The sequence below is a fragment of the Plecotus auritus genome (assembly GCF_963455305.1).
Source record: "Plecotus auritus genome assembly, chromosome: X".
Classification (NCBI taxonomy): Eukaryota; Metazoa; Chordata; class Mammalia; order Chiroptera; family Vespertilionidae; genus Plecotus; species Plecotus auritus.
Window position 1 is genome coordinate 72,415,435 of NC_137784.1, and position 20,314 is coordinate 72,435,748.

Genomic DNA, 20,314 nt, shown 5'->3' on the forward strand with positions numbered 1-20,314 from the left:
ATATATATATGTTTTAAAACACAGATAAATAATTTTTCAACTGCATTAAAATCTCAATGACTGTGCAAATTATTTTGTAGTATGGTACTAAACTCTTTCTGATCAAATATTACTCGAGTTTGTAGATCAAGAAAATTTGCTTTTGTAATATACATGCAATCTTGAATTTCAATCTCTTTGTACTTATTTTATGCCTCTCCAAAAAGTATTTGAGGAATGAAATTCAGTGAATAGCCAGAAACTTCTTCTTGAATGTGCTTTTCTTATTCTACTCTAAGAAAATAATACTCTTTATTGTTGAATAGTGTTGTGATACTAAGCATATACTATGTATCTAGTGCATTTACTAAAAGTTTTACGAAATCAAGTGATAATTGTCTTATTGTTTTTTTTTTTTAAATATATTTTATTGATTTTTTATAGAGAGGAAGAGAGAGGGATAGAAAGTTAGAAACATCGATGAGAGAGACATCGATCAGCTGCCTCCTGCACGCCCCCTACTGGGGATGTGCCCGCAACCCAGGTACATGCCCTTGACCGGAATCGAACCTGGGACCCTTCAGTCCGCAGGCCGACGCTCTATCCACTGAGCCAAACCGGTTAGGGCTGTCTTATTGTTTTGATTGGGCCATTGCATAGTATTATTTTTGAGATTTTAATTCTTGTGAAAATTAAACAAAGAAACAGAGAAGTACAAAAATGATTATATATGTCCTTTTCTAGGCTAGAGCAAACTACCTTATTCAGAAAAGATCTGTCTGTTGTAGAAAAAACTGAAAAGACTGAGGTGAAGGCCTATAGAAAGCTAGAGATGAAAATAAATCTGAAAACAAGCATTCTGTCTTTGACATCTCACCGTTCGTTCACCTTTTTTTCCTCTCACATCTGAAATCATTACAGAATTTTGGTTAGTTCTTCAAGTGTATTATTACGAGAATCCTAGATCTAGGAATGGATATAAATTTCTTTTCTATTCATGCATTAAATAGATGTGTATTATATATACATGGACAAGCATTTTAATATGTATCAAAAATGATTTGCTTCTGGTAGTTCTAACTCAGACATAAAAAATAGCATTTGTAGCTAATAGGATATATAATGGAATTCTATCTTTTTGCTCCTGATTTATTTTTGAGGGATATATGGGAAGAAAGAAAGGAAGATACCCAGAATGTTAAATTTGTCAAAAAAAAAAAAAGATCTTATTCCTTCTCTTGTGATATTAGGGGACATGTGAAATTATTTTATAATGCCAGAGAGACTAAGGCAGTGCTTCTAATAAACTGGAATAAATCATAGCCAGATTTGTAGGACAAAAGTAAATATTTAAGACTTTTTCATTGTATTGCATATCATATATTCATAATAAAATAATCTCTTACCAAGATGCTACTTGTTTAAGAGTACATGCTATATGTACAATGAGTGAATCTTAAAGTGTTTTTGGTTGATGATTATAGAAATATTAGAAATTAAAAAATATCATTGGCAATTTGTATTATATACTGATTTCACATTTTTTATAAAATATTTTAAACAAACTCCTAAAATGTACCTCTTTAAGTGTCTTAATTTCACACTATTCAAATTAATTACAAGAACAGATTTTTTAAAGCAAGAATGAATAACTCATTTATACACAGGAACAAAAGATGATATTAATCTCACAGAAGGATTTTGCAGTTGCATCTTATATTTCGGAGAGAGGCTTTTTCCTGTCATCTCCCTGTCAAATACAAGTTCTTCCTCACAACACTGCTCTGACATCTATCACTAGAGGGATGCTCAAAGGATTCAGCACAGAGATTTTTGCCAACTTCAAGTAAAATAAAAAATAATCTTGTGGGAAATACTATCATGTAGTAATAGGTGTTCTAAAAGAGAAAGAGTTGAATGTTTTAAAATCCACCCCCCCCCCATTTTTCAGTAGGATTTTTATCTTGTCATTAAGAAAGAGAAATATCATATATATGCATGATATCATGATATTCCCATAATGTCTAGAACATTCCTTGAATACAAAGGATTCTCAATAGATGTAAATGTCTAAAAATGACAGAAATTTACTGAAGTACATAGAAATAGCTTAAGTTTATAATCTGCTCGAAACTGAATTAACTAAGTACTGATGTGTGATTAGAATTGCTGTTAAATTCCAGTTATATTATAAAAGACTACTTGATTGATTTTTCTTAGTGTTATTTTTTTCTTAAAAAATAGCGCAGGGAACTTTCTTTGTAGAGCACTGATTAGGCTTTAAATATATACCATTCAACCACCTAAATTATTCTAGTGGTAATTTTCTTTCTCAGTGAATTTAAAACTGCAATTGAACGTTTTTCACAAGAAGCTATAGAATATGTTAAAATATTCACCTAGCTACAAAGGAGCCAGTTAAACTTATTAGATGCATCTTGTAGTAAAGTCATATTAAAAATTCAGATGGCCACAGTTGCCTCCTGCAGTATTTGGGAAGAGAAGGAAAACAGGGGGGTTAAACTAAATGTCAAATATCACTAAAGGGTATCATTACTATAAGTACTACCCTCACCACAAAATGCTTTGTTAATTTTCAGCAGTGAATTATCACTTTGTGAGTCACCAAACTAGTGGGCTGAATTATAATAAAAAACATTTCCAAGCAGATGAGGTCTCAGTGTTAGCTTGGCCTATGCTTGCCTGCTGGTTATTAATATTCTAACCAATAGCAGTGTTGTACCACAGGGTCATTTGTTTATGTTTTCAGCTTATAATAACATATAATCTGCATAAAAACAGAACATTTAAAAATACTCAGCACTCTCTAGCCACGAGCTTTGTGAGTACTATAGCAGACAGGGTTCTTCGTTTGCAAGCACCAGAAAGTGCCTCTGCCTGATGTAAGCAAAAAATGGAATTTAATGGGAGGGTATAAGGTAACTCAGCCAGAAACTGAACAAAGGGGGAAGAACTTGGCCTTTAAGAACAGCAACTAAGGCAGCTTTGAGAGTGCAGGGAGCAGTTACCCTGACCGGTTTGGCTCAGTGGATAGAGTGTCGGCCTGAGGACTCAAGGGTCCCAGGTTTGATTCTGGTCAAGGGCATGTACCTTGGTTGCGGGCGCATCCCCAGTGGGGGGTGTGCAGGAGGCAGCTGATTGATCTTTCTCTCTCATGGGTGTTTCTAACTCTCTCTCCCTCACCCTTCCTTTCTGTAAAAAATCAATAAAATATATTTTTTTTAAAAAAAGAGAGCGTGCAGGGAGCAGGAATTAATCAAAAGTCTTTTCAGGAAGTTGTCTTTTGGGTGTATTAGCTCCAACCATTTTTCTCATCCTTTCCCTATGTTTGATTCAGATTCTAATTAGAAAGAGAAACTAATTAGCCTAGTGTGCAGAACAAGAACACCCCTTGATTGACAGTGCTACCAAGACTACCTGTGATGGAAGATTGGTCATGCCCAAGGCCACTGTTAACAAAGATAGGCATATCAAAGGCTGGAGGCAGGTAAAGAGATATCAGGCAGGCTTGAACAAAGGAAAACAAAAGAGTTCATTGGTACTGGGGGGGGGGGCGGGGGGAGGTACTAGAGTACAGCAGAGGAGACCTCAAGAAGCTTGTGGCACAGTAGAGTAGCCAGGAAATATACATAGAGAGTACTATGTAACATCACAGAATACGCTGTCAATGAATACAAAAATTAATGGCCAGTGAAATGACACTGTGATTAGTGAGACTTCAGAGAAGGGAATAATTTTTTATGAAGAGGATGGAGATAGGCAGTAAGGTAAATTGGAAGAGAAGGATCTTGAAGAATAGGTAGAAGTTGGTTATATGAAGAGAAGAAGCCATACCCATACAATACAGGAGAACACTGGGCTCTGAACCTACATTTTTGCTTCCATTTTGCTAAATCACTTTCTTTAACCAAACCTCAGTTTCCTTATCTGTAAATGAGGAACTACAGTTACCCTTATTTATTTTGATAGGGCTGTTGTCACAATCAAATAAAATGATCTTGGTCACAGTTCTTTGAAAATTTTTAATATTAAACAAGTGCTGATAATTATTTTTAATGATAGTACACAACTAGGAATAATCATGTATTTGAGGATGAATGAGAAGGCCACACTGCCTGGAATATTTGTGGTATGTGTGTAAGTTGGAAACAAATGATAACATTGGTAGGTAGGTTGTGAAAAGAGTTATTTACACACTAGTTTAGATATCTTGCCTCCATATATATATATATATATATATATATATATATATATATATAGCAAAATCATTCACAGCCAATTTCATAACTTATGAAGGCCCAAAACCTTTCTTCTTTTGACTTGAGTTAATATCTCCTTCACCTATGCTATGACTTTCTAGTCATTCTAGTTAGACAGACATACATAACAAATTATAATACAGCAGGATGACATGCTTTTGTACAGATGTGAAATATGTCATACAAAGAATCTGAAGAAAACATTTAGATTTACATAAAGAAAATTTTAGGTATCTTTAGGTCTACTAGGTGTAATATGATAATGTAATTGTGTTACTTTTTCCAAGGTTATCATTTATATAAAATATATGTAACATATTAAAGGCCTCATTTTCTGGAGGCCATTACATGGTAGAAGTGACAGAATATTACAAGGATCACTCTAGTATACAAAAGAAAGCATCCATCTTCTCCACAGATGTTGTAAGAAGGAAGATGAAATAGGTTCACTTTCATTGTGAAATAGAAGATAATGTACCAGATTGTATAATTTGTAAGGAGAATGACTTCTGTCAATGGAAACAAAATTTGGAAATATGTAATGCAAGAGAAAGTCTGCAAAAGGTCTAAGAAAAAAAAAAATCCTATCTAAGCAATCTAAAATTTTCAGAATGTCTAATCATTTTTAGCTGAAATCATGTGGATTGTGTTCATATAAACTTAGAATCTTAATATCAATAGATATCTACTCTAGCCTCTTTAGTCCACAGGTGAGAAAACTGATGCTCAGAACAGTGAAATACTTTGGGTAGTGTATTGGTTATCTCAGGTTGTAATAACAATACCACAGGTTGGTGGCTTAAAAAACAGAAAGTTATTTTATCACAGTTTTGGAGACTGGACGTCCAAGATCATGGTGCTAGTAGCCTACATGAGGTGCTCCCTGGCTTGCAGACAAATCCCTTCTCACAGAGTTTTCACATTGCCTTCTTTTTCCAGGGAGAGAGGGAGGGAGGAAGGAAGTGAGGGATGGAGAGAGGGAGAGAGAGCGGGAGAGAGAGAGAGAAAAATCTGGATCCATTTTTATAAGGACACTAATCCTATCAGTTTAGGCCCTATCTACCTTTATGACCTTATTTAATTAACCTTATAATTATCCTTGTTAGCCCAAGACTGAGGGCTTTCTTGAGTAGTGAAACGTTCAGTGCTTAACTTGGGACAGTCCCAGGCAAACAAGGACAATTGGTCACTTTAGTTTTGAAACTAGAATTATGGCCCTGGCCTCCTAATTACACTCCACTTCCTTCCTTCTCTCTCTCTCTCTTTCTCTCTCTTTCTCTCTCTCTCTCTCTCTCTCTCTCTCTCTCTCTCTCTCTCTCTCTCTAAACATGTAACTGAAATAAAAATGCCTTTTGCATTTTTATAATGTCCTTTGCCACTCTTCATCTAATTTTTGCCCCTTTGCTCTTCTTTGCTTTACAGTGCACATTGTGAGGACAATTATTATAGAACTGTCCACACTATATTATAATTATTTCATTTCTCTTTGTCTTCCAAGACTAAGAATTCATGGAGTTTGGATGTTTATTTTATTCTATATTATATCCCCAGAGTTGGTTGTATATGAAGTCTTCAATAAATTACCATAGAGTGAAAGCCAGGCAGTTTGATTAAATAAAAGATTTGTTGTGAATGTTTAGAATAAGTGTTAATTTTTAAGTGAGAAAATTTAGTACCTCTCAGATATAAAAGATATTTTTAACAGCAAAACTATTAAATATATAATTGTAATACTTTGCTACTTATTTATTTGTGAAAACATAAAAATGTATTACTTGCTATAAATATGAAGCAGCAAGTCACCCTCAAATATGATTTGAGAATAAATATGGGACTATTAATTTCAAACAAAAATATATTTTAGAAAATAAGCACTATAGGATATATTGAAAGGCACCCTGGCAAAGATCAGTAGTCCACACATTTGGTTGGTATGTTTTTAGAACTTATGAAGTTATTTCCTGGAATTCAAGGAAGTTAATTATTATTAGCCCCATTTTTCAAATTAGAAAACTAAAACCCAGTGAGGTTATGTGATTTCTTTCAAGATTAGAAAGGTAGTAAATGTTCAAATTCAGGCTTAAATCTTAGTTTCCTGTGGCCAAATTTTTGCAGCAAACTGCCTCTCACTGCACTAGAACGGGATGCTTGGCTGTAGTAGCTCATTTCCATGAAGCATTACAGAACCAACTGCTACTTGATGTGTTCTGAAAATGGGAAAAATCACAAGTGTATTTTCCTGACTCTGGTAGCTTGTAAAATCAGGAATCTCTCTTTCTTTTTTAAATCACATTGAATTGGAAGTAATTGTAGGCATATTAATAGAAAGATTCTCTTCCCTGAATAGATTTTAATGTATACAGGCAGTAGAGCCTATGTATTTGTAATTCAAAAAAGCACCTAATAATATAAATAGTTGTAGAGCTGTCACTTGGCTTTGTACGTATAGGGTCCCAAAGTATATACATTTTGTGTAGGCAGGATTGGCTGCCTACTCTCCAGAGAGATGGCTTACCCAGGATCGCTCAGTGTCAGAGGTGGAGTGGAATCCACCTTTTCCCGGTACTCAAAGTATTTCAGTGGCTCAAGCTATTTTTAGAATTTGATGGTCTCTTTTGGTTCACTGAAATATATTTTTTCCTATTAGACAGTGTTTAATATTATTTGAATTTGGAGGAGATATGGTTGATAATTGGCTGAGAAGAAAATTGCTTTAAGGGATATAATTTGTCTTGGAAAAATTCTGTGTAAGGGAAGGTTAGACTGGCAAGTATGGGTTGGATGGAATGTTAGGTCCTCTTTCCAAACTTTCTTTTTTCTCACTGTGGGTGTTTTAAACTTTCCTTCCTGTGGGGCTATTTGCAGGAGAGTTTCTGAGCGTAATCTCTCTGATTCACTGGTTTAATCAATGATCTGAGATCCCATTCCACAGCAAAATGCACAGGAGCTCATTCGTGGTACTTTGCATTTTAAAATGGCATCATATAACATAGTGACACACTGTACCACTTGTTCATAATTCATGACCAGTAGACACAAACCTTTCAAGTTAAGGGTTTGTCTGTGCCTCATTATATTACATTGAAGCAAGAACATTCACCATTTTTTGACCTCTGTAATAACTAAGCACCCGAGAATGACATAAGGACAGGATATCATTCTTAATTTTAAATGGTTTTCTTTATTCAGCTTATTTGATGGTTGACCTTTATTTAAGACCATTGTGTTTTATTGTATTGTGCTTAATGGGCTCTCATCATTGAGAATCACTGAATAGTTTCTTGAGCTTAAAGATGAATGTTGCACCATTGTGGTACTATGCCAATGGTGACATTTTAGATTCAGTTTGTATAATTGTGTGATGGGGTTATTGTTCCCCGCAGTTTCTCATGTAATTCAATATACCAAAATTTGTAATTTTCAAACAGCAAGCATCGATAGTACTTAAGTCAATAGTCTGGGAGTTTTTAAATTTATAGAACACTACTTTTTAAAGAAACAATTTTCCCTAAGATATTTTAATCCCCATATGTTACTCGTTATGTATCCTAGAGTACCTATTATTAATTAGTGCATGTGCCCTTGTACATACAGGCAAATGTTAGGCCTAAAATATTGCTTCAGTCATCTCATGTCTCCAGTAATCAAGATGCTTAGATACCAGCTTGGAAATCCAATCCAAAGTTCTCACCTTCAGTGCCCTTCGTGTCATTTAAAACCTGAACAAAACACAGTCTTCTTTTGATTTTCTTTCCCTTCCTTAAAAGTGCAGCCATCTGTCTAAGCAGGCAGAGAGCTCTGGTGTGTCTGTGTGTGTGTGTGGCGGCGGGGGGTGGATGTTGAGGGGGAAGGAGGGATTGAAGAAAAAAACACAGAGAATTCATGGACATGGACAACAGTGCGGTGATGGCAGGAAGGGGGTGGAAATGAAGGAGGGCATAGAGGGGATAAATGGTGATGGGAAAAAGAAAATAATTCTTTAAAATATGTTTTTATTGATTCTTAGAGAGAGAAGTGTTATAAATAAGGCGAGCCCCAAGACCAGGGGTCCTGGGAGAACACAAAGCATACTCGGGAGCCAGGCAGCAAGGCACATATCTTACTCCTGTAGGAGGGTGCGCAGCACAGGGTCTGGAAGCACCCCACACTGAGTGTGTATCTGCTGGGGCTTTTATTCTTGACGCAGGTTACCTGTCCCTTACTCTTGATTGGAAGAGCTTAGGCTCACGCTTTTGCACGATTGGCTAATTTAAAGGGGGGTTGACCTTTGCCATTTCAAAATGGCGGCCCCCAGGGGAAGCTGCAAGCCACCAAGCCAAAATGGTGGCTGCCAAGTCATGCGGGCCAAAATGGCAGCTGCCTAAACTCCCTACTTTGGCAGAAAAAGTTATTTACTAGAGTCCCATTGCACAAATTCATGAGTGGGTGGGGTCCCTTGGCCTGGCCGGCGATGCTGCCTCACCCGTCTTGCCCAGACCCGATCGGGGCCGGCCAGGGGGAGAGACTGCAGGAAGTTGGCCGGCCACGGGAGGTTGGCTGTAGGAGTGCACTGACCACCAGGGGGGCAGCTCCTGCATTGAGAGTCTGCCCCCTGGTGGTCAGTGAGTGTCATAGTGACCAGTCAACCATTGTTCGGTCAGCCGGTCGTAACGGTCGCTTAGGCTTTTATATATATATCTATATATAGATTCTTACAGAAGGAGAGCGAGGGGGAAGGGAGAGAGGGGTGGAAACATCAATGAGAGAGAAACACCCTGATTTTGTAATCCTGTGAACACACTATCATGTGCTTTGTCCTTCAGTAAAAAATCAGCTCTTTTTCTACTACTAAGATGGAGGGTACCTGCCTCTTTATCTGTCTCTCTACTATAGGGATCTGCACAACAGATTGACTCGTTATGTAGAAAGAAAACTTAATGAAGGTAGTGTATGTTTTTGTCTGTGTTTACTTATAATTTATTTATTTTTGTTAATCCTCATCTGAGGATATTTTCCCCTTGTTTTTCAGAGAGAATGTAAGGGAGGGGAAGAGATAGAGAAGGCAAAACACCAATGTGAGAGAGACACATTGATTGGTTGCTTCCCAGAGCCCACAACCGAAGTACATGCCCTTGACCTGAATTGAACCCGGGACCCTTCAGTCCACAGGCTGATGCTCTATCCACTGAGCCAAAATGGCTAGGGTTGTTTTTGTCATTAGAAGTGCTTTCTTCCAAGGTAGTTCTCTCCATTTTTCCAAAAATGTTACTGTGGAGATGCATTATATCTTCCTTATTCTCTCTGTAGCCCACATTATGGAATTGAAATGGGAATAAGGCTAACTGGTGTGCCAGCAGGGGTAAAACTATATGATCATGGTGTGCCAGAAATTAACCAGTTTTGTAGATGTGTTTCTTCAAATTGGATAGTTATGAAAGAATATGTCTATCAGAATTCCTTTTTTGAAAACTTGAGTTCTGGTTAAAAGAAACTAACTCACACCTTTACTCTCCCTATTTGGCTCTAAAAATACAGACATCCCATGAGCATATTTAAAGACTTTTCTCCAAGTTGAAATATTCATTAATTTACATTCATTGGTGCAAATTAGTCAGCTAATACTTTAGATGTAACACTTGTTTATTTTCTCAGAATTTGATTACATCTGTTTAGAAATTATCACATTTACAACACCATAGGCTGTGTGAAAACTTCATTATACCTCCGATTTTCAGTTTATTAAATTCTCTGGAGGATAGTAGTTTGTAAATATAATTTTTCTGATGCAGACTTGATTAGTATTCCTTGTCAATACTGACTGCTTTGGAAACTTTTTTTTCCTCTCAAATTTTTTTCTATTTTACTTATATATGTGAAAATGTTCTGTCCTCTAAACCAACACACACACAAACCCTATGCCCTTAATTGTGATTATTAATATTATAAAGCTTATGCTGCTATCACTAGTATTACCTCTGTGTTACAGTTAAGTGTGCTTCCCATATGCCCAGAGAACTTGCTGTGAGTGGTAATATGAATATATATAGCACATACTTGCCTTGTGCACTAGCTATGCTTAGTTATTGTCCTCCCCTATGCAAGCACATGACCTCTTTGATATGGAAGACATTCTAGTTTTTTAAAAGTTTTATATTAGGGAAAGGACTAAGGAAATGGAATTGAAATCCAGACCAAGCCAAAGAGTATTTTGTGTGTGTGTGTCTGTGTCTGTGTAGAGAGAGAAAGGGAGACAGGGACTGAGAGAAAGGGAATGAAAGAGTGAGAAATAATCAGGAATGATTTTCAGAATTTGGTAATCAGAGAGAAACAGGATTGAATTAAATACTTCTTCCTATACATAAATTGACAGTCTCATAAAAAGCACTTAAAAAAGCAAAGTAAGAGTGGCCAAATTATATTCCTTATCTTCTGACTATGATAATTATTAAAAACCCCATCCTATATAATAAAGAGGTAATATGCAAATTGACTGTCATGCCCTTGCACAAGATGACAGCTCCCATGTGGTCACAAGATGGCCGCCACAAGATGGCCAGCAGGGGAGGGCAGTTGGGTGAGACCAGGATGGCAGGGGAGGGCAGTTAGGGCTGACCAGGCAGGCAGGGAGGGCAGTTGGGGGACAACCAGGCCGGCTGGGGAGGGCATGTACGGAGGATTGGGCTGGCAGGGGAGCATTTAGGCATCGATCAGGCTGGCAGGGGAGTGGCAGGGGCTGAGGGACAGCCCCCCCACCCCAGTGCACGAATTTCATGCACCGGGCCTCTAGTAATATGTAATTGTTTATAAAACTATAGTGAGGGGTTGGTTTATGACTCATTAAATACAGTTGCATTTCAAAGAAATAAAAGGGTGAATACATCTGTGTTTTCTTCCATTAAAAAAATAAATTATCCTCATATCCTATCTAATAAAGAGGGAATATGCAAATTTACCATCATGCCATAACAAAAATGGTTGCACCCACAGTGGAGGCAGGGATTCCATAACACAAGATGGCTGCATGCACAGCAGAGGTGGGGGCCCCGCAACACAAGGTGGCTGCGCCCACAGAGGAGGCCAAGTTCCCATAAGGAGCCTTAACGAGCAATCAGCAGGGACTTGAGGCTGCGCCCCCTGCCTGGTGGGGCTTGACAGAGGACCTCAAACCATGCCCCCACCCCCGGGACTTGACAGGGGACCTCAAAGCACACCCCCTGGCCCGTGCCAAGGGACCTCAAGGCACGCCTCCCACCCCAGTGCCCGGCCAGGTGACCTGAGGCCGCGCCCCCCACCCAGCAGGGCTTGACGGGTGTGGGGCCGGCCGGGTCTGGATCTAGTCCAATGGGGGTGGGGCCAGCCGGGTCTGGGTCTTGTGCGATTTTGAGGCCCACCTGGGTGGGCGGGGACTTGACTCTGGTTCCCATGGCGCACCCCAGACTCTGAGAGGTAGAAGATTTTCATATACATTTTACTAAATTTCCAGACTCTGAGAGGTGGAAGATTTTCATATACATTTTACTAATTTTTTTTCATCTCTGACACTTCTATTATAGAGAAAGGGCAAATAGCAATATTAAATTATTTCCTCCAGTTAATTCCCTTTTAATGGGCACGAATTTCGTGCACCGGGTCACTAGTTGATATATAAAACACAACTTAAGCCCTGGCCTCTAAGTTGGTTGTCTGTTGTCCTGTGCACTGAAAGGTTTCAGGTCAGATTCTAGATCAGGGCACATGCCCGGGTTTCAGGCTCAATTCCGAGTAGGTGGTGTGCAGTAGGCAACTGATCCAGGTTTCTCTTTCACATCGCTGTTTCTCTCCCTCTCCCTTCCTCTCTCTCTCAAAATCAATAAAAAATATTAAAAAAAAATACTGTGCCATAACTATACTTGTCGATGTCATTGTGACTAAACAAAGAATACTTCTGTTGGGTAGTATGGCTAGGAGAGATGGATAATTCTCTAGTTTGCAAAAAACCTTTTTTGTTGTTGTTCTTGATGAGTTCTCCATATATCAGGGGTAGCAATAAACAATTTCAGCTCTGGAGCAGGCAAAAAAAAAAAAAAAAGAAAAAAGATGATTTATGGGACTAGCTGTAGGTCTTCCTTGTTTTGTCACAAAGACTGTTTCCAGAGACGATTTAAATGAACCCAGCTGGCTTAGTATTCTGTGAATTGCTGTAGTCATTTTCTGGGTTTAATCTTATGGCTGATTTTATAATTCTCACAGTAGGGGAAAGTCGACAACATGAACAGCATTTAGTGAATATAATTAGTAAGTTTGAAAACAAATGCTTTTTACGCCATGAAAACTCTGTTTGAAGAGGATTTCGACCCTGTATGAGGCTGTTGTTCAAAAAATGTGGCTACTGTGACTGAATGCGACCGATCATCTGGGAAAATGATTTTTCTGTCACAGGAAACCATACTAGTGAAGGCCTGGTATCATTTAAGGAAGGAAGGCTGATAGCCATGGAAGGGGGTTTATAAAGCAGCAGCTTATATTCAAATAAAATGCTGAACGTCCAGTTATTTCTGTGATAATATTAGGGAATCTAAGAACTATTTATGTACAATTGACCCTTAAACAACATGGGTGTTCGTGGTGCAGATACTTTTACAGTAGAAAATTCACATATGCCTTTTGGCTCCAAAGTCAGCCCTTAGTGTCTGTGAATTCAACCAACCATATTTTGAAAACTGTATTGTTGATCTGTGGTTGGGAAACCATGGTTAGGGCCAACAGTAATTATTGAGAAAATCTGTGTTTAAGTGGACCTACACAGTTCAAGGATCACCTGTACATATAAATACTAGTAATCGGGCAGCAAGTTGGCCATATTTATTGAGCACTTACTTTCTGTGGAACACTATGCTAGATACTTTGCAGGTATAAAGAGAAATAAAGCATAATCTCCATTCCCTGAGGGCCTTAGGTGTGATAAATGGTAATGAATGGAGACTTCATGGGCTGGTGAATGTGCAATACAGTGTACAGATGATGTGGTGTAGATTTGTGCACCTGAAACCTTTATAACTTTGTTAACCAATGTCTCCCCAATATATTCAAGAAAAAAAAATAGGAAAACAAGAAATGGGATATGACAGTGTGCATATTAGTGAAGAATCTATGGCAAATAAATGCCTATAAAGAAGGTCAAGAAATGATCTACTGTTTGAATATAATTTATTCAAGTTCTGGGCCACAAAAACAAACAAAAACACACACACACACACACAAAAACAAGAAACTGGGAGGGAAATAGATGAAGTGAGGCAGGGGTTAGGGGGTGTAGGGGTGGCTTTTATATAAATAGCATACTCAAAACCTAATCTATGGTGCTGTATAAATACTGATTAACGACAAGATAATAGCACACTCTGTTCCATGACAGTTGGTACTGTAAGGCTGCCCCACATCTTTAGAAAGGAAAAGCACAGTACCAGCCCCAGTCATGTGTACCTTACTCCTGTCCCCCAGACCATTGCTTAGATTTTGCTTTTTCTGACTTCTGTCATGGGGAACAAAACACAAAACTTGACATTTTTTTTCTTTTTATTTATTTTAGGTGTTTATTTATTTACTAGAAGCCCGGTGCACGAAATTCGTGCATGGGGGTGGGGTGTCCCTGCACCCTCTCCAATATGGGGCCCCTTGAGGGATGTCCAACTGCCCGTTTAGGCCCGATCCCCCCGGGCAGTCGGACATCCCTCTCACAATCCAGGACTGCTGGCTCCCAACTGCTCGCCTGCCTGCCTTCCTGATTGCCCCTAACCACTTCTGCCTGCCAGCCTGATGACCCCCTAACCCAGGGGTCCTCAAACTATGGCCTGCGGGCCACATGCGGCCCGCTGAGGACATTTATCCGATCCGCCGGGTGCCGCTGCCTGTCCTGCTTAGCAGCCAACTCGTCCTGGGCCCACAGTGTGCATAGGAATTTGTTCATAGTTTTTTTTTTTTTTTTTAAGCTATAGTCCGGCCCTCCAACGGTCTGAGGGACAGTGAACTGGCCCCCTGTTTAAAAAGTTTGAGGACCCCTGCCCTAACCACTCCCCTGCAAGCCTGATTGATGCCTAACTGCTCCCCTGATAGCCTGTTTGCCCCTAACTGCCCTCCCCTGCATGCCTTATCACCCCTAACTGCCCTCCCCTGCAGGCCTGGTCCCCCCAACTGCCCTCCCCTGCAGGCCTAGTCCCCCCCAAGTGCTCTCCCTTGCAGGCCTGGGTCCCCTCCAACTGCCCTTCCCTGCAGGCCCAGTCACCCCCAACTTCCCTCCTCTGTCGGCCTGGTCACCCCTAACTGCCCTCCCCTGTAGGCTTGATTACCCCCAACTGCCCTCCCTTGCAGGCCTTGTCCCTCCCAACTGCCCTCCACTGCTGGCCATCTTGTGGTGGCCATCTTGTGTCCACATGGGGGTAAGATCTTTGACCATATAGGGGCAACCATCTTGTGTGTTGGACAATCTGCATATTACTCTTTTATTAGATAGGATAGAGGCCTGGTGCATGGGTGGGGGCCAGCAGTTTGCCCTGAAGGATGTCACAGATCAGGGTGGGGGTTCCCTTGGGGTGTGAGGCGGCCTGGGTGAGGGGCCTGTGGTGGTTTGCAGGCCGGCCACGCCCCCCGGAGACCCAAGCAGAGGCCCTGGAATCTGGGATTTATTTATCTTCTACAATTGAAACTTTGTAGCCTTAAGCAGAGGCCAAGGCAGGGCAGGGCTTCAGAAGCTAGGCTTCCTCCATCGCCGGGGGCAACCCTAGCCTCCTGCTCTCTCCAGCTCCATGGCTGCTGCCATTTTTGTTGGGATTTATTTATCTTCTATAATTGAAACTTTGTAGCCTGGAGCAGAGCCAAGCCTTCTCCTTGCTCCGTGGCAGCAGCCATTTCTGTTGGGATTTATTTATCTTCTATAATTGAAACTTTGTAGCCTTGAATGGAGCCAAGCCTCCTGCTTGCTCCATGGCAGCAGCCATTTTTGTTGGGATTTATTTATATTCTGTAATTAAAACTTTGTAGCCTTGTATGGAGGCCTGTGCCTGCCACAGCTGCAGAAGCTTGGCTTCCTCCATCGCCGGGGGCAACCCTTGCCTCCTGCTCTCTCCAGCTTCATGGCTGCTGCCATTTTTTGTTAAGATTTATTTATCTTCTATAATTGAAACTTTGTAGCCTGGAGTGGAGGCCTGGGCCGGTCAGGGTGTGTGGAAAGCTTGGCTGCCTCCATCGCCATGGAAACCCAAGCCTCCCCCCTGCTCTCTCTGTGGCTGCAGCCATCTTGGTTGGTTTAATTTGCATACTCGCTCCTGATTGGCTGGTGGGTGTGGTTTGTGGGTGTAATGGAGTGATGGTTAATTTGCATATTACTCTTTTATTAGATAGGATTTGTTTTATTTTATGTTTTCCATCACCATTTATCCCCTCTCTGCCCTCTTCCACCTCCAGCTACGCCTTCTCCCCTCACAATCACCACACTGTTATTTATTTTAAAATTTGCATTCTCAGAATACTCTTTCCCCTTTTTCTTTTTATTCTATAATAAAGTATCTTTCAAAATGCTTCTCATAAGTTCCTACATAATTTGTACTATAATTAAGGGTTATTATTTTTTAAACTTTGAGCAAAATCAGTGCTTATTCAAAAACAGTAAGATAATGAGACTACTGTGTGACTGGTGTATGTTTTGGCCCTTCCTGTTTCACTAATTGGGCAAAAAAACAAAATCATATTTCCTTTAGTAAGAGGATGTTGTGAGATTTTATAGAGAAGTTAAATAAGATGAAGAAAGTCAATATTGAATGCTATTTGTGAGGGGATCACTCAAGGAGCCAAGCAACACGCTACAAGAAAATATAAGCTGTTCAGAGGCAGTTTAGAGAAAGGACGAATTCTGTTTTTATTTATTTATTTATTTATTTATTTATTTATTTAATTTATTTTTTTTTATTTTTTTTAAATAAATCTTTATTCAGATTATTACAATTATTTCTCCTTTTTCCCCCCATAGCTCCCCTCCACCCATTTCCCACCCCACCTTCTGCCCTTACCTCCCCCCCACTGTCCTCATCCATAGGTGTATGATTTTTGTCCATTCTCTTCATGAACCCCCCATACCCCTTTCCCCCTGAGAATTATCAGTCCACTCCCTTTCTATGCCCCTGATTCTATTATATTCACCAGATTATTCTGTTCCTCAGGTTTTTAATTCACTTGATTTTTAGGTTCGCTTGTTGATAGATATGTATTTGTTGTTCATATTTTTTCTCTTTACTTTTTTCTTCTTCCTCTTCTTTAAGAATACCTTTCAGCATTTCATATAATACTGGTTTGGTGGTGATGAACTCCTTCAGCTTTTTCTTATCTGTGAAGCTCTTTATCTGCCCTTCAATTCTGAATGATAGCTTTGCTGGGTAGAGTAATCTTGGTTGTAGGTTCTTGCTATTCATCACATTGAAAATTTCTTGCCACTCCCGTCTGGCCTGCATAGTTTCTGTTGAGAAGTCAGCTGACAGTCGTATGGGTGCTCCCTTGTAGGTAACTAACTGTTTTTCTCTTGCTGCTTTTAATATTCTCTCTTTGTCTTTTGCTCTTGGCATTTTAATTATGATGTGTCTTGGTGTGGTCCTCTTTGGATTCCTTTTGTTTGGGGTTCTGTGGGCTTCCTGGACTTGTAAGTCTATTTCTTTCACCAGGTGGGGAAAGTTTTCTGTCATTATTTCTTCAAATAGGTTTTCAGTATCTTGCTCTCTCTCTTCTTCTGGCACCCCCATAATTCTGATGTTGGTACGCTTGAAGTTGTCCCAGAGTCTTCTTACATTATCTTCAACTTTTTGGATTTTTTTTTTTTGCTTTTTGCTTTTTCGGTTGAGTGTTTTTTGCTTCTTTGTATTTCAATTCTTTGACTTGATTCTTGTGTTCCTCTATTCTGTTTCTGGGTCTCTGTATAATATTTTTTATTTCAGTCAGTGTATGTTTAATTTCTAGTTGGTCCTTTTTCATATCTTCGAGGGTCTCGTTATATTTATCGGCCTTTTCTAGGATATTCTTAAAAAGTCTTATAACCGTGGTTTTGAATTCTATATCCAGTCGTTTGTTTTCCTCCATTTCTTTCATTTGTGATCTGATTCTTTGACGCCGCATTTTCACTGATTCCCTGAGTTGGTAAGGTAGATATTTGTGCTAGGTTTCCAATATGGCCCAGTGGGTCTGCTTCCCCAGTTAACCTGAGGTGGACACTCTTGGTGCACCCCTTTGTGGACTGTGTGTACAGCCTTGTTGTAATTAAGTCTTTATTGTTGTTGGTATCAGTGGGAAGTATTGACCTCCAGGCCAGTTGGCTGTAAGGATCATCTGTGTCTATGCTGGGAGAAGTTCGGTGCTGGAGACAGCCTTATAGGATTATACTCGCCAAATTGCAATAGCCTCTGTTCTCAGCTTGGATGGGGTGGAGTCTCAGTCTTGGCTTCCTGTCAGCCTTGCCCTTGCGCGCATGTGCGTTTTCAGTCCTCCGCCTTCCCCAGCTCGAGTCTCCACCTGAGAGTCCAGAGTCCCCCCACAAGAGCGTGGGTCCCCAGGGGCTCGCCTGGAACTGGGGTTCACTGCAGTCAGAACTTGGGCTCAGTGCAGTCAGAATCCTCTGACTCCCTTCCACTAGGGAAAGCCTGTGGCAACTTCCGCAGCCTTTGTGCGCACTGGCGCGCGCGCGCGTGCGCACTTTCAGTCCTCTGCCTTCCCCGAGTCTCCGCCTGAGAGTCCAGACTCCCCCCACAAGAGCGTGGGTCCCCAGGGGTTCGCCTGGAACTCGGGTTCAGTGCAGTCAGAACTGGGGTTCAGTGCGGTTGGAGGCTTCCTTCCCCCTTCCGCCAGAGAAAGTCAGCCAGGCTCTCAGCCGCCCTTCCTCTCTGCGCGCACAAAGCCCCTTTGCCGTACCTCCAATTCTCTGTGAGCTTTTCTCCTTCCTTCTAGTTGTAGAATTTTCACTCAGCCAGCTTTCCTGTGGTTCTGGATGGTGTCCGTTCTGTCTTTTAGTTGTAGTTTTGAAATTGTTGTGCGAGGCAGCAGTTTAGGTGTTTACCTATGCCGCCATCTTGGTTTCTCTTCCCCCGAATTCTGTTTTTAAATTCCAGCAAATCGCTAGGTACTTATCTTAAAACAGAATATTTTACTTGGACACCCGTGCTGAGAAAAGTGGAAAAGCATTTGGGAATAAATGTGGAAACAAAATGACAAGTATTTTCCATCAATCACAGCCTGGTCCATTCAGATCCCTCTGTTTCTAGATTCCAGGCTTCATGAAGTCAATGAGAGGCCAGGGTAGTCATCAACTTCTGAAAGCATCTCCTTAGGACTTTCTTGTGTTGTCATTCTTTCAGAAGCAAAATATGTTCATGACTAAGAGAGATTTGAAATTAACCTGTAGTTATTAGAAGTGACTTTACCAATGTATACCTAACATAATCAGATTTACTTATTTTTAGGGATAAAGTTTGATGGATTTTATTATTTGTATACAATTGTGTAACCTTCACCACAATCAAGATACGAGAAAGTTCCATCAACCTGTATAGTTTTCTCATAACCTTTTGCAATCAGTCCTCACTCCTAGCTCTCGGAAAGTACTCATTTGCTTTCTGTTAGTATACCTTTTTTGCCTTTTTTTCTAGAATTCATAAGAATTGAATCATCTAGTAATGCTGTCTTTTGTATTACTTTGTTTTATTGCTGTATAACAGGGATGGGGAATGTCCATCCCTTGGGCCTTTATAAGGCCAGCAAGATCATTTGTTCTGGCTCTGCCAAGGCATTAGGGGTGAGTTAATTAAATGTTTGACCAAATATAGGGCTAATTTAGGTTTAATTTTAAAAGGTACTGTTTTCCAAAGTGTCTGTACCATTTCACATTCGGAACTACTATTAAATTGAACCACAATGAGATGTCATTTCATACCCATGAGAATGGCAAAATATTAATCTGACTAGGGCCCCAGTGCATGAATCTGTGCACCTTGAAAGGAACTGTGGGTCCCTCATGGTGGCCTGCAGTGATCGGCCCCAGCTCGCGCCCCCAGGCTGGCAGTCTCAGCTCGCACGCCCTGCCTCACAGCCCTGCAGCCCCGCCTGGCATCCTGCCATGGCCTGGTGCTCCCCTCTCACCTGCTCCACCATCCTGTCTGCGGGGTGATCATTTGTGTCTGGGCCCCCCGCCCGGCTCCCTCAGTACTTGGGAGCCGGGAGTCACCCCTCCCCATGCCGCCACTGCTGTCACTGTCTGTGAAGTGATTGGTTGGGGTCGGGACCCCCACCTGGCTCCCTCAGTGCTAGGGAGCTCGGCGGTGGCCCCACCCTCCGCTACCGCTGCTGGTCACTGTCTGTGGGGCGATCGGAGGGCAATTGGGCCCCCACTTGCACCCTCCTTGGCCTGGCACCCCTGCTTACCTGCTCCACCATCCCGCTGCTGTCCCACTCTCTTCTGGGCCCATTATGGCTGGCAGTGCCTCCACTGCCACCCACTGCCAGCGCTGCATTGCCAATGCCCGCCATGTTCCATACCACCCCCCTGGTGGTCAGCACACGTCATAGGAAGTGGTCAAACTCCCGGTCGAGCTCCTGGTCAATGACTGCCTGAGGGAACAATTTGCATATTAGGCTTTTATTATATAGGACATTTTGCTTTAATAAAAGAATGTTCACAATAGCATCCTATATAATAAAAGCCTAGTATGCTAAGTGTCCAGCTGTTTGTTCAACCAATCAAACCATAATATGCTAATGATATGCTAAGGCCGCTCAACCGCTTGCTATGATGTGAACTGACCACCAGGGGGCAGACAGTCAACCAGTCACTATGACGTGCACAGATCACCATGGGGGCAGACGCTCTGACTGGTAGGTTAGCTTGCTGCTGGGGTCCGGCTGATCGGGACTGAGCGAGACAGGCTGGACACACCCTGGGGCCCTCCCGCAGTCCCTCCCAGGTTGGCCAACCTCCCGTATCCCTCCCCAGCCCCGATAATGCACAAGTGGGGTCCCTCGGCCTGGCCTGTGCCCTCTCACAATCCGGGACCCCTCGAGGGATGTTAAAG

At 41.1% G+C, this 20,314-nt stretch overlaps 1 protein-coding gene across 1 annotated transcript in view; it reads left to right on the plus strand.

Annotated features, from left to right (window-relative positions):
- Nucleotides 1-20,314, plus strand: part of DIAPH2 (diaphanous related formin 2) — a 1,007,470-nt gene that overhangs the window by 497,995 nt on the left and 489,161 nt on the right. The window lies entirely within an intron of this gene.